Source organism: Pocillopora verrucosa, chromosome 4, assembly GCF_036669915.1.
Source record: "Pocillopora verrucosa isolate sample1 chromosome 4, ASM3666991v2, whole genome shotgun sequence".
NCBI lineage: Eukaryota > Metazoa > Cnidaria > Anthozoa > Scleractinia > Pocilloporidae > Pocillopora > Pocillopora verrucosa.
This window is the reverse complement of record NC_089315.1, coordinates 9833005-9846750: the sequence shown is the minus strand read 5'-3', so window position 1 is coordinate 9846750 and position 13746 is coordinate 9833005. Positions and strand designations below refer to the sequence as shown.

General features: G+C 39.5%; 1 pseudogene; it reads right to left on the bottom strand.

Annotated features, from left to right (window-relative positions):
* Positions 1-13746, bottom strand: part of LOC136276926 (E3 ubiquitin-protein ligase rnf213-alpha-like) — an 80734-nt pseudogene that overhangs the window by 8514 nt on the left and 58474 nt on the right.

Below are 13746 nucleotides of genomic sequence, written 5' to 3'. Positions count from 1 at the left end.
AATCAGATATTCTGTCAGTACACTACAGTAGAATAGGGTAGTTTAGTATTTTTAACTGAGTTGATAACGTAAATTGGCCCACCGTAAGGGTTTAATAGCTGACGTTTCGCGTATCAATCCCTTCGTCAGAGCGAATGACGAAGGACTTTAACGAAAGGGTAACGCTCGAAACGTCAGCTTTAAAACTCTTTACCGTGGGCATTTACGTTATCAACTCAGTTGGTAATATTAAATTACCCTGTTATATTCTCTCACCGACGCAGCACCACAGGTTATTTAGAAAACTTACCCCCTTTACTGTGGAACAAGACATGCGATTGCTCTTTACTATTTTTACAATAGAACTTAGATGTTATCTTTATCGTTATCATTTTGACCGGCTCAAAAAAATATCACTTTTTCTAAGGTAACATATCTGTGTATACTTACCTTCATAGTCGATGGATCAGTCAGGAGAGCATAAAGGGGCTGAGCCAAAGATGCTTCACCAACGCACTGCAAAGCTACTACTGTATGGATCACAAGCTCGGTCAAGGCGTGCTCCTGCGGACTCTTTCCATTGTAGATTTGAAGTTCCTTTAGATTTCCACCCTGTTTGTTTTCAAGAAGTTCCTTGGCGAAACGTCGGGCCTAAATGATACGCATAGCTTATTACGAACAGAAAACGTACCTTTTCACAGCCTAAAGATAGAGAGAGTTAGAAAAGAATGGTAGCGTTGATTATACAACTCCCAATTCCTCTGGTTTCACACGAGTCGAAACATTTGAAATAAAAATCAAGAGTTAAAAATTTGTAATTGTTTCATTTCTTTTCGAGCCACCTCAACGACAATCGATTTTGACGAAACCATGCGCGCTTGTTTTTAATTGGTCTTACCGTTTCATTTAGGTGTCCTCCATTTCTTACGAAATCATCAAGCTTTACTCTCACCTGACAAAAAAAAACATATCAAACTTTGCCTATTGTTATGGTTTAAATTTTTTAAGACAACGATCCTTTTGTTGGCTGGCCTTTGGGATTTTTCCGTCCGGTTTCGCGAAATTATACTCGAGTCAAATCGGATTCAGTCGGTAAATTGTCACTGATGACATTTTTTCCCAACGGTAGCCTACTTTGGAAATCAAAGATAAACCAACAGGGGGTGCGTCAGTAAATTTCAAGACGACGCCAACTGCTTTGACTAAACTTTTGTCATACCGCGCGCGCATGTTTCGGCCTTACTCAGCATCACTGTACTTTACTCTTATTTAGGCGTCAAGTAAAATAATTAATACTTAGAATACAGCTTGTTGTATTATATCCGTGTAATTTTATGTTTTAGCTCATGTTTTAGCAAGCAGCGGCCGGTGAGTAGCTGGAGGCGAATGAGAACGGGCGGCTGCTATGCATTATCTCAGTTTAATATGCCTTATGCGTAAGCTTCTTTGAAAATGACTTCTGTTTAAATTTTACCTCGTGCATGGCTTAATAATTATTTAACCAATTGCTCCTGGATCGACGTCGATCGGCAGGAAGACTATTTGTCTTTCGCACCTTTTCACGTTTAAATGATTTCGCTTTTCGCTAATTGTTCCACTGCTAACAGAGGAAAAGAAAAGAAAAGAAAAGAAAAGAAAAAAAAGGATGAAGACACCGCTCGATGTCGAGAGTGCGTGAAAAGGCGGGTTTACTTAGACTATTGTCAGGTCTCGCGTTTTTGTTTTTTGGTCTATTGAAGCAAGTAAACATCGCTGTTGAAGGCAAAACAAAAGGTGCCATTTTCGCACCTTTTTCCGTTTTAGTGATTTTATTCTCCGGTTAGCCTCAACAAAAATCTTCATCGTCGCATTAGGTGAGTGATAAAAAAATAGTGTGACTGGTTGGAATTGCTTGCGCAAACCGTTGTCTGTTATTCCTTTTTTCTTCTTTTCTGAAAGCAGCAGACAAGAGCGTGTCGAATCAGGGAGGGAGAAGAACGACTAAGCATACAGAGCAGACTTAAAATTTTCTTTGGAAAGTGTATATCGTTTTTCCTTACCTCCTGAGACAAATTCTGTGTCTGAACTGGAGAAATATTTGCCATCGTTATTTCACGGTATATCACCAGGAGGAGGATTACATTTTTAGAAACATCTTGTAAACTTGTTTCCTACAGAAAAAAATATTCAAAAGTTCTAATGGTGAGTTGTATGGAAACTTCTCATAAGAGATGTTCGATGGTTGACTTAGCCTTCATTGTTAAAAAGGTACTTACACTTTGCTCACCAATATGGTTGTGAGATGTAAAACTGTAAAATTTAACCTCTAAGTCTCCTAAGATTACGTTAACTGATTAAAGAGGGTAAGTTTCTAAAGAAACAGAGCGACAAAGCGAATGGCGAAGGGCTAACGCTCGAAATATCAGTTTAGAAATATAAACTCTTAACGGTGACCAATTTTCATTATCAACTCAGCGGATAACACCAAATTATTAAGACTGTCTTCATAATCCACAAGGGGTGGATCCAGCATATTTCTTAGGAGGGGTTGCAACACTAACGAATAATGTAACTGACGCATGATGTAAACAAATTTTGAAAGCGACCAACGAAGAAGAAAGCTTATGACCAGGAAATTACATAATATGAAATACTGAGCATGCATTGCAAACAATTAAGCAGAGAGAAATAAGAGAGATGGTAAGTATTAAGCTCGTTAAAGAAATAGAGGAAGATGTTTTTCGTCTTGCCCCGAGCCTGAGACAAAGAAAAAATTCTGAGTCCCCGTGACGAAAAGACATCTTTCTCCATTTCTTTACCATGCTCAAAATTTTTTCTTTGGCCCACGCTCGTGACTAGACGAAAAACATCTTTCTCTTATTCACCAGATAATGTATAACCGTGAAGTTGTATTAGGAAGCCTTAAGTCATCCAATTCCTTTATCACGTGTGACACATACCTGCGTCATTTCTGAATGTCTGGAGTTGATACAATCCAAAATAACCCACAATAATCCACATCCTTCACCCTTACGTTGTCATTAATAAAGAAGATAAACGGTACAATAGAAAAAAAGAATATACAGTGAACACTAACCGTAATGGCAGTGACAATGTCTTGGATGTTCCCACTGACAACAGTTTTGGCCAGCACCTCACGGACGGCACGATAATGGTCTCCATGAACAATAAACCTGTCTTGGATTACATCCTCCTCCTACAGATCGAAGAACAAAGATCAATAGCAAGCAACATTTATTGCCATAAGTAAAATGTAAAAAGATTGTTGCCTTCAAACATTTGAGAGAACTGTTCCATTAGCAGTAAAAAAAGAGGACGGAAAGAGTCTAAATTTTCAAAGGTTCTTCCTCTTTTTCGCGCCTTTAGTCCTCAACCGTTGCGCTTTGGAAACACTTTGTTTTTTTTGAGAGATTTAAGTATATTTGTTCTTATTAAGTACAGAACAATTTACATCTCATAGTAAATGGCCTGGCTCTCTGACTCATGTTCACAATAAGTAGAGCACCTGACTACTAAGTCAGAACTCACCAAAATTGAATCCTCCTTGCATCCAGAGTTTCCTTTCCTGACTATTTACGATATGTGCATACAATTTTTCTTAAAATGATTCAGTTCTCACACATTTAACGAAATCCATTCATCAATGATGCATTGTCTACCTGCTGTCTGGCCTCTGGAGGTAGAATCCACGCCAGTTCCTTATATTCACCCAGAGTTCGGACACAGTCCAAGCCATACCGCCAGACAAGCTGTTTAAGCAGGTAGAGCTGCGGTGTCGAACTCGACACTTCCATGCAAAGCTTCCTTGCAGACTCTAATAATAACATCACTTCTCTCTTGGCGTCAAGGTCTTTGTAGCTGCTATCTCCCTCAATGAACAACTTGTAAAGGTATTCTACCACCAGTGATAAGACGTAACGTCCTTTAGCAACCCCATCCAGAGAAAGAGCGCTCATTTCAGCAGAATCCTCGTCACTGGCCCTAAGAGCTGTTAATGCCTCTTCGCAAGTCTTTTTAGCATGTTTGAGCTTTACTGTTACCTTCGAATCGGCCACTTTGGCTCGATAACGGCTGATAAGGATGTCCTGAGGAAAAGGCAGTTAGATATGAGAACAGCTAGGACTTGATAGTACAATTTACTCAATAGGTAACCTCTGACGGGATTTCAGGGAATAAGGTGAACGCACGCACACGACACGTTATGACACGCTTTACGCTAATGGCACGACACGCTTACCGTGCAGATATGCGCATAAACAAATTGAGTTTAGAAAGTGTGTTGTAGCCATTGTTCATATCTGGCTAACACGGTAGAGATTTGTTTCTATAACACGCTAGATTTTGTTTGTTTTTTTCTTAACACGCTAAGTTCCTTTGTTCCTTAACACGCAAGCTTATCTTGACGAGATGGCGAGGTGCAACACGTCAGGAACTAAAGGTTTCCAGCGGTTGGATAGCAGAAAATTAGGCTTTCTTGTGTCCGTTTTACAAAGAAAGTTTGACTCGCCATGTTTTAGTGAGCAGTGGAATCAGATAGCCGCTCGCATTAATACGAAATGTAAAGGAAAGAAGAGGACTCTTATTCACAGACTTAAGAAAATTAGATTGTTTTGAAAACAATGAGATGGCACAATATTAAAAGTCTACCATTTAACATTAAAACATTATGGGTCGGTTAACTGAACAGAGTCTGGCCATTGTTCAACAAAACCGCGTTCTGAGTTATTTTGATTTCAGCTAATCCTAGCAGGTAGACATGGCAAATTATTAAGAGAATAGAGAAGGCATAAAACGCAAACTAGAAAATCATCTATCTGCCCAAAATAATGCACTTACAAACAGGTGACGACAGTCAAAGGAATCTATAACGCTTAAAGTTTGGGAAATAGACTGTCTGTCGATAAGAAAAGGTATATTAGATATTTCATTACTTTGTAAACTCCTTCCGTAGAGAGAAAAAAAATGACGTTACCACTGCACTACACGGACTGTTGTACTTGTCGGTTTACAAATTTAACAGTATAAATAAATAATGCCTCGGAGACTAACAGAACAGACAAACGCGGTGAGAATACAATTAACCCTCAAGCCGTTTGCTTTGCATCATACAGGTTTGCTCTTTTAAAAGCTTGTGCTTGCTACCTTTAAAAGTTCATGCACGATTTTAAGAGCAGAGGACTTTGCTCGTTCGGCCCGTGTTTTGCAAGCTGTTTTAAGAAAATGAGGAATTCGAAAAGGAAGGAAAAAACTCAAACAAAGTTTTAAATGATGGACAACAAGTCGAGATATTCCTTTATGTTATGTGTATCGTATATCAGCCGTGCGTATCGGTGAGCTAAAAAGCTTTAAAGCTTAGGACGTACTTCTTGTACAAATCGAAAACAACTTTAACTTTAAGAAACGCGTTATAAAATTGGCACGGTCACCGTGTTATATCGTGCAAAGTTGCGAGCGAGATCTTAACATTTTCCTTTATTTCTACCGTGCGAAGCAAGAAAATGGCTGCGAAGTTAATGAGGCAAGTAACTTACACGCAGCTAACGTGTTAAACTGAAGCTCGTTCTCTTTTTAACGTGCTCGTGTACCGTGAGCGTGCGTTCACCTTATTCCCCGAAATCCCGTGGCGAAACATCTCGGGTATGTAGAGTAAATTTAATTCCAGTTGAACTGCTCTCACCTCGTAGTACAGTATTAGTTTAATTTACATACCTCCATGCACTGGACACATAAGAAGCAGACTTCCTTGACGTGCGAAGGTTCAGGTTTTAAGTTCCGAGCCCCATGAAAGAAAACTCCCAGCTGTTCTTTCACTAACTTTGTCAACTTCGCACTATTTTAAAAATTGAAGACAATTTAGTATATACTTATTTCCTCATTAATTGGACAATTTAATGTGAATTGAAGATAAGAGGAAAGAAAATCAGACATGTTAAGAGGCACAGGAAAGTGAGAGTGCTTTAATTGAGAAAGAGGTTGTTTTTTTAATGCTTTTACCTTGAGCGCAATAGCTGCTGGAGAAGAAATGAACGCACCACAGGGGTGGGGTCAAAAGCATAATCAGGGAATGGAGAGAAATCCTTTGTCTGAGTTGACTGATGACCGATAACATAACGCATGAGCAGAGAGATAGATTCCTGTTCAAGGTCCTTTGACATCAAGTCACCGAAACAGAATATTGACACCAGCTCCATGAAAAAGGCATTACATCGGCGACGTAACTCAGAAACAGTCTCTTCATTTGTCCTACGGTCATAAATAAAACATTAATAGGTACCGGCATAGCAGTAGACTTATTTCTTAAACCTCATATTCGATAACCCCTTCAGCTTCGGTCATGGGCCATGGTTTCCCGCCATCAGCCAAAAATAACTTAAGTTTTTGGCATTTAAAGCTGTGAGAAATTATGATTACTCTGAAAATATTCATAGTATGTTTTCACGAAGTAATCATATTCGATTCACTCTCTAGAGTTTTGTTTTTAATGGAGGGAAAAAGATCCAGAAACCAAAAAAGAAAAAAACCGCAGAGCAAAGGCAAGAACCAGTAACAAAGCAAGCTCTCGTGTAATGCAGGGTCTGGAATGAACCTCGGCCGCATAATTAGGAGACGAGTGATCTCGCCCCACTACATTCCCAGAAGTTGTCGGCCGTGGCTGATGCAAACCACTATTTAAAACTTTAGTGGCCACAGGCCGATGACAGCATCCATAATTACAAGCCTTGAAGTATCTCCAAATTTCACTCCGCTTTCAATTTCAGTTAAGTAGTTCAGCACCACCAGACAAATATCCGGAGATGGTTAGCCTGGATTAAATCTAATTTACTGAAAAAATTTGTGACAGGTGGTCCAAAGATGGCTCGTGTTGAGGGTAAATTGATCAATAGTGTAGTCTCTGATACTTGCAAAGACTAAGGCTCTATAATGTAAAAAAACAACAACAACTAAATTGTGGATAATGTGCCGGTTTACCTCTTCTTGATGTCTTCACTGTAGTTAATCAAGAATTTTTCAATGGCCTGCAGCGATCTCAGCGATGAAAAGTCAGTTTCATCTCCCAAAACCTTCAGAAGAGAGCAGTTTGTTATTATATAATTTCAATTTCTAGTTGATTATTTCCGTTTAGCATTTCGTAATTTTGACCTACCTTCCACAAGCTGGTCGCGCTCTCGGAATTGATATCTTTATCTTTCTCGGCAAACAAAGTCACGTGCTCCACAAAGAGTCGAACAGCTCCTGTTCTTTGCCACATGGACCTGATCCACCCAAGAAAGAAATAGCTTAATACTTAGCAGCACTTTTCTTATTTACGTGCACTTTCTAATACATTCTACGGGTCCTTTAGACAACCCCTCAAAGCACGGCACTACCAACGTTTTGCGTTGATAACATTTAAGAAATTATTATGAGCAGCAAAAATACCTTCACCATCGAATTCGGCAAAGTTACTAGGGCCAAAACCGTGCAAAATTCGCTTTCTCGCGTCATCTTCAATACCTACAATCATTTCCTGCCATTTAAATCCGCAACATCGGTATATATTCCCAACAAACAAATTTCCAACTTGGCTTGGACAAAGATGACTGCTACTTGTAAATACCTCTTTAATGACTGGTAAATACCTCTTAGAGGAGGTTGTGCATTCACTAGATGACAACACATGGCTGGCCAAAAGACGAACTGATTCAACATGCAAAATCCTCTCATAAAAGACGGAGCGAGCGAATGACTGACTGATTATACAAAATCTTACCAATAAGGTCTGCCGATTAAACTGATCGCAGCAGAGCCTTTAGTCGGCTTCTGCTTGTGTCACAGTCAAAACCAACCTCAAAAAGGGAAAATTTGGTCTTTTGTTACCTGCAGTGACCAAGCATAATTGTTGATCTCTCTCCATAGTTTGAACATTTCTCCGTGACAGGTCCAAACCTCTCTTTCCTTATCATGTCTTCCACCGCCGGCCTTATCGACAAAACTCTGTCACACCATGTTCGTCGTGTGTCCGGAGAAAGCAACATCTCTCGTGAAGGCTCCAGTGCCTCAAGACAAATATTCAATGCAATGACATCCAAAAGCTGTAAAAATTTAAAAAATTAAAAGAGTTACAGGAAAGAACATCTCACAGAACAGTTAAACAATACCAAATGTTGTACCTGAAACGGAGGGGGTGGCTCATTTTGCGCTTGTGACGGCCGCGCCATGACAAACAAGTAATAATTTCAAGTTATAAAACAAGACATAAGGAATAACCTGGCCTGTCCAAAGTGTAGGACACCGCTGCGAAACGTTTTGCCTAATGTGATAGAAATCATGTTAATAATCACTACTAATTTAAGCTTCTGTTTATATAGTGCTTTAAAATATTCAAGTTAATTGGGAGTTCATTACAATAAGGATGAACCTATAACTACCGTATCAAAAACAGCCACAATTAGGCATTTAAACTCACCACTTCTGGCTCGTTTCCTTGAAGAGTTTCCCGTAGTCTTGCTACCAGATCTGGATTTACTCTAACGAGTGTATCAAAACAGTTCAAACGGTGTTGAACTCTACTGTATGCAACATGAACGAGTGCTATATCAATCGACTCGTTATCATCCTCATCTTCCCGGGTAACGATTTCTCTCGCTGACGAAAGAATCGCTTCGTAAACAAGCTGAAAGAATGGAAGAAAAAAAGGTAGACTTAAATATAATTGGGCTAAAATGTAAAGAGAGCATTATCTCACAACTTAAAAGCTTAATATTTTTCTATGACTTTTCCTGACTTTCCTTCCAAAAGGTCAACTTCCCTCTTGTGTAGTAACATATTCGATATGTTTGCATCGTTTTTGATAGCTTACGTCTATAAATGAATTATTAAAACGATCTATCCCGGGAAAGGATGCGCGTGAATGCGGGTGAAGAGCCTAAGCAAGCACTACCAAAGAAAATATATCTATTCTCCAAAGGAATCTTATATTGCAATAAAATTGTTGGTAGAAAAGAAACCTCATGTTCCACATCGCTAGAAGGCTTGTACACCATGTGAACAAAATCCATCAAATACTGCAGTCCCGCGGAGTGCAGACGGCGCAATTCATGAAGTGGAGGTCCCAATTGCGAGTTACCGATCAATTCACGAAGAGAGTCCAACAGAGTGGCGCTAGAATGAGCTGCAACCGATGAAAAAAAAACATACATGAAACAACGGTTACTATAAAGACCTAAATCAAGTCCTTCAATTTACCTCACTGACATCCTGAACACCAGAATATATAGTGCATATCCGAGATGCCCACGATTGACAATTTATTTTTAGTGACTTGTTTTGTGTTCGTACCTGGATTTTTAAGCACATTTCCTGTTTTCGTGAACAATAGAAAATTTTGGATAAGACTGCACCAATAGTGGTCATCAGTCTTGATCTACTCATATGTTGGTGATCATACACTAAATCTTAGCTAAGGTGACTATTTTGGGTGACTCACTTGTAATATAAAACAGAAAGACAACAATGAAAACAAATAGGCAAAAAAAATGCAAAAAGTAGTTCATGTACCTTCGACGCTAGCTGCGTCTTTTAACAATTTTTCCATGCGTTGCTTGATAATAAATGAAAATGGAAATCGGCAAAAAAAACGATGACCACCGGCCCCAGAACCAAAAACTTGAACACGTTCTCGAACAGAATTAGTAGCGGGTGATATCATGTCACTGTAACTCAGCTCTGAGATGCTACGGTCTGCCAAGATCTTCAGCCACACCCTCGAAACCCACGTGTTGTCATTCTTCAACAAGTCTAAATTGCAGTCTCTGTCTGCCAATGCAATGATCTCAGCCAAAATTGGAACCACAACTGAGAACACTCGCTGCAAAAGAGCCTTTCTAAAGGTGCCCCACTCTTGCACCCCTGTTCCCGACAGAGCTTCTGATTGGAACCATCCGCGTGGATTTCCCGCTGTTTTCTCCCTTTCCTTTAAGAGGTGGTATGTCCTTTGTACCGCCACGCTTGGAAACGACTCTTCATCTTAAAAGAGATGGTAGTGAGAATTTAACAAATTAATAAAATAGTCAAATTGAGGAGTTGAATTCTACCAATTGCTGAATTAGATCTGGCTTTTTCAACTCATTTTACACAACGTTACGTTCCTTCAACTATTGCCCCCAAAACTAAAATTCTTAATAACACTTAAAAAGTCCTTTAGCACTGCGCCCCCAAAATTGGATTGGTTTAATGGATCAACAAAGGTTGCAAGTTTGATGCTCGTTCCAATCCAATATTGCTTTGTCGATTAAAGAGGTTCCGCGCTTTAAGCAGTGAATAACCCAATCAATCCACCCTTGCCATTCTCGCAGCTTCCCTGACGACACCAGAGACGAAGATGGTCACAACTTTGGGATGCCGTATAAATGAATTGTCTTTCGTAGCTTCTATATCACAACGAGCTCTGTAAAAAGGTGGCGCGTTATTCTTACACTACCACAGCGATTCTGCTGTTCGCCAATCTATAGAAGTCTCCACTTCTTGTGTACTTTTTATTGTTGAAAATAGAAAATCTTTTCATTTACAGGAAAAGGAGCGCCTTAATCAATAACTTCCCGAAAATTTCTGGAGATCTTTTGAGGATAACACTAATGTTACAATTGGATGATTGCAATATTCAAGTAAATTTTGGAGATTTTTCATTCATCTTCCAAATACGAAGAAAGACAAATTTAAAACCCTGAAGGCTTCGATTGGACCTTTCGAAAGGTTATTTTCCTTAAACTGAAAGACTTGTGATCTTTTATAAATTATTTTATGTCATATTGTTTCTCTTTACTAACCCTCTTGAGTTTGATAGTCATCAGGTAGTAAATCCAAAAGCAGCTCAATCCTTTGAGTTGACCGTTCAGCTGATTCCGTTTCGCTATCAACCCTACACGCAGCCGCCTGTACACAGTTACGAAGGAGCTTCACCGCCACCGTCACGGCTGGCATGGAGTCATCTTCCTCAATGCGGTCTCCACTAAAAAGCTCACTGATGGGACGATCGATGAGTTGCTCGATGGAAGGAGTGTGCTTACCAGGTGGACGAAGTTCATCAATGTGAACGGACATCCATTTTCCACCCTGGAAACCGACAAAGTTACGACATCCACCAGCTATCCTCGGCAGCTGTGCGATCAGTACAATGTGGACAGCTTCCCACGAAGACAAGTTGAGCATTTCAGAGGCGTTTGTTCGCTCTTCCAGCAGAATGTGTCTTGCACCCGCAATCAGGTTGAAGTTTTCATCTCCTGAATCACACTGAACCAGAAGAATACCAGGGCATTCTCCACCAAGGTGTTCAAAAAAGGTTCTGCGAGAAAAAGATGAAGGCTCGTTTCAGTATAGAAAAAAAAGTATACATCGTAACACAATTATTTGAGACGCACAAGGTGAGGTACACTTTAAGCTGTCAATGTCAGTTTAAGAATGTCTTAGCCACGGACAAAATTCGCATAGACGATGATTAGAACATGCCGGTTGTGGTTCTGATAGTGGAGATGCCTAATTAGCCAAATTGAAAATTTATCGAATGAATGGATATAAAAAGTAACGCTCGTAAACAAAACTTGATAATATCCCAATATCCCAAGGTCCTTCTCTTTAACATATATTTCTGCCTTTTTATTCGCTGGTCTCTAACAGATAACGGATTCTGTTCCACAATCAATGTAATCACAATGTTTTGCTCGCTGATTTACATCAAGCTCTCACCTGACTGAAGCCCTAAACTGTTGTTCCGTTTGAAACTGTTGAAGTGTCATGGAATCCACAGTCGACCGTTCAAAGCCAGTTTGATTGCATATGTGTCCTAAATCGTTCTTAGAGAGCAGACGTGAATGTGTAGTAACCTAAAACAAAGATGAAAACCAGCCCATTTAATGAAAAAATCGAACAAACATAGAACAAATATGGATATTCTTGGTCTTGCAAGAGCCATCGCTGATTTGTTTATTTGCCCAATTCATGTTAGTTGATGATATCACCAACCGCATGAGACGAATACATGTCGAGTTTCAGGTTTAGCATCACCAATATGTTCCTTTCCCTCATTCTGAACCTCCTCTTGCTAACTTAAAACATAGTTTGGACAGCCATACCCCATTCACAACAAAGCTGAAACACGGTTTAAATTAGGGACTCTTAACCTGACTTATTTCAACTTCAAATCTAGCGAAATAAAATTACAAGTTAGTGATTAAGCCCGCCCTATGTAAATTTAGTTCTCCAGTTGTCTGTTGCTGATTTTCTTACGGTTAAACCTGGTTCAATGAAACATGCTTTAATGATGGGACATTACTCATGGGTGTACTCCAACGCCTTTATGACTTTGTATAAGATAAAGGTCTTCAGTTTCACTTAACCACTCACTATACTGTTGGGGCTTGTAAATTTTGCTGCTTATGTGGTTTTTAAGGCCTCTATCTTGCTCAAGAGAGAAGCAAGACGATCAACTAAGGACATTGTATCTCCATCACTAACTTGAATTAAGAGCCCCTCCTGACGCTTTTCATGAACATATCTATCCTCCAAATTGAGCACGTGCGACATGAACGTCCCCAAACTTGAGTGCTGCTGTTCTTTAAAGTAGGCATTCCAGATATGAGGGGCTCGTCTTTCTAAAGCAGTGTGAGGAAGGCGAGCGATGGCATCAGGTGTAGCCATCTCCAAAAGCATCATCTGACATCTTCGAAGTACCTTGTGAGTAGGAGAAAAGACACCTACCACGTTACTTTGCTGGTCTACTGCGAGTGAACCTGTACTTAACACTACAATTTTCGCCATCAAAAGCCTATATAATGTTGCAGGCAAAGAATTTAAAATAAGAGTCGCATTGAATGTCCCATCTTTCGTACGCATCTCGGAGTGATCGACAAGAATCACAAATCCGTAACGCAAGAAGTATTTAATAATTCAGCGGGAAAAAATACAACCAAATTACATAATGTTCAAATCATTAATCCTCAAACCAATTGCTAAACATACTCAAGCAGAATTTGCTCGCTGTACTGGCGAGTGTCACGAACGGAGTAAAAAATTTATGCAACTCGCAAAATTTCCCACTCATTAAAATACGCGGAAGCCATTAAGATGTATGTATCTTAAAATGACATTTCTATGAAGCTTACTTTCATTTCCCATGTATCCTCTGTGTCATCACTTGCCGCCGAGTGGTCTTCTCTTTCATTTTCATTACAGACTTGCATGACAATGGAGGGAATTGTATCCTCGTGAAATCCAACAAAAGCGTCTCCGATGGAGAAGTTCCTGTTATCAAACATCAAATTAAAAATATTAAAATAAAATAGCCCACAATCTAAAAAAATGTTAATATTATGAATAGTTGTTCCATATGCTTTACTTTATTTCTATTTTTAATTGCGTCTCTTGGGATTGAGAAAAAGCCAACAGTTTTTTTAAAATCTTGCGCACAAGGCACACTTAAAATCGCGCAGCATTCCGAACACTGCAAAAAGCAATAACATGGAATTTTTTTAAAACAAAAGCCTCGAAACCCTTTTTTTTGTAACATCACCTGCCATGTCTGCTTTCATCCGAAACCTCGGCAAATTCACTGACCCAAGTCCGCAGTTTCTGTACCACGTCCTTCTGGTCAGGAGTCAAACTTGTTAAGGTCACAAGGAAGTGTTTCTCCAAGCGGTTGATCAACGGAATAGGAAAATTGTTGTACACCACATCTTTTTCAGCAATCACGATTAATCTGAGTAAGGGAGAGTGACTAAGACTCAAAGCGATGAC